General features: G+C 41.5%; 1 pseudogene across 1 annotated transcript; it reads left to right on the top strand.

Annotated features, from left to right (window-relative positions):
* Positions 1-343: 343 nt before the first annotated feature.
* LOC105547765 lies at positions 344-735 on the top strand (annotated as a pseudogene). Its single transcript, XR_001007265.1, has one exon. The product of XR_001007265.1 is annotated as a myeloma-overexpressed gene 2 protein homolog pseudogene (transcript).
* Positions 736-1,439: the final 704 nt, after the last annotated feature.

The following is a 1,439-nucleotide window of genomic DNA, read 5'->3' as shown; positions in this document are numbered from 1 at the left end:
AGGACATGAGGGTTTCACCTCTTTATCTCAAGGATTCAATATGCATATTTAAATAAACATGATAATAATAGTGAAATATCCTTTCCTCACGGCAGAGACAAAGTTTTTTTAATACAAAGAATAATTTCATTATTATTGGACTAGAGGCAATGTGGCCTAGTGGCGAAAAGTGATGATGTCTGGGGTCTGAATCTCTCTTCGCCAGAAGACAGCTATACTATGTGAATTGGGATGTTATTTGAGCCTTCCAAGCCTGTTTTCTATCTATAAAGAGGATATAATAGTTGTACCTATGTCTCTGAGTTGTTAGAATATTAAGATATAAGATATAGGCGCGCCCGAGATGAATCTGGCCGTGGACGAGATGTTCCCCGAGGGCGCCGGGCCTTATGTGGACCTGGAGGAGGCAGAAGGCAGCACAAGGCTCTTAATGGACTTGGCAGCCAATGAAAAGGCCTTTCATGCAGACTTTTTAAATGATTTTGAAGATCTTTTTGATGATGATGACATCCAGTGAGATGACCTCTGGCTGTAGGTGGGGTCAGGCCCTTGGTACAGAGTTGCGGTGTGAGCCTGCGCAGGACAGTTTCAGGTGGTTTTAAAGAACACGTGGAAATCCCTTGAATTTAGGACCTGGTTAAGCAAGAAAGATAAGAATGTTCTTCACCACCTAGATGAGGCTGTTCATCTCCGAACATGACCAGGTTTTGTCCTCACTCCAACTAAAAGAAAGCAATGTCACGTGCAAAAAAACCCAAAAAGATATAAGAGATATAAGTTGCCTAGCAGGGAGCATGGCACACTGGAGAAGATCAGTAAGGGTTGGCTATTGCTATTATTATTGTTCTTATTCTTACTTGAAAACATGCATAGAGGAAGTTCTCATTGAAACCAGTGACTTCAAAAGAGCACGCAGAGCTTGGCAAGCAGTAAGGGTTTTGAGCATCTGTTGGGTGCCAGACAGTACTTTCATAGGGCAGTTGACCTAGTTTCCAGAGGAGTCTGAGGGTATTAACCTGGAGCAGTCATCTGCAAGTAAGAATTTGCTTTAAGTCTTATGTTTTATCTTTTGAAAAATTCTTGGAAATTTTGCAGTAGACTCCATAATGTATGCTTATAAGCATTGACATAGAATAATGTTCCCCCTTCACAGTGCATCCCAAGTCCTTAAGTATAACTTCTGCTCCTGGGGAACCGAAACCTACTTATTCTGTGGCTTTTGGCATTCTTTCATTTATGCCAGATGGAGGAACACAGGTTGAAGATGAGAAAGAAGTCACATGTACAGGGCTGCAGGCAGGAGTTTAAGTTGGGTCTGGGGGTGACTCCATAAAAAAGATATTGAATGAAATATTCCAATATTACCTACAACAGTAAGCACTATATTGCTAATTACTTTTAAGTGCCAGGCGCTCACTTGGGTTAGGCACTCTATAAGC

The sequence above is a fragment of the Mandrillus leucophaeus genome, unplaced genomic scaffold (assembly GCF_000951045.1).
Source record: "Mandrillus leucophaeus isolate KB7577 unplaced genomic scaffold, Mleu.le_1.0 Scaffold396, whole genome shotgun sequence".
Lineage (NCBI taxonomy): Eukaryota > Metazoa > Chordata > Mammalia > Primates > Cercopithecidae > Mandrillus > Mandrillus leucophaeus.
Note: the sequence above shows the minus strand (reverse complement) of the source record. Positions and strands in the feature narration are given on the sequence as shown.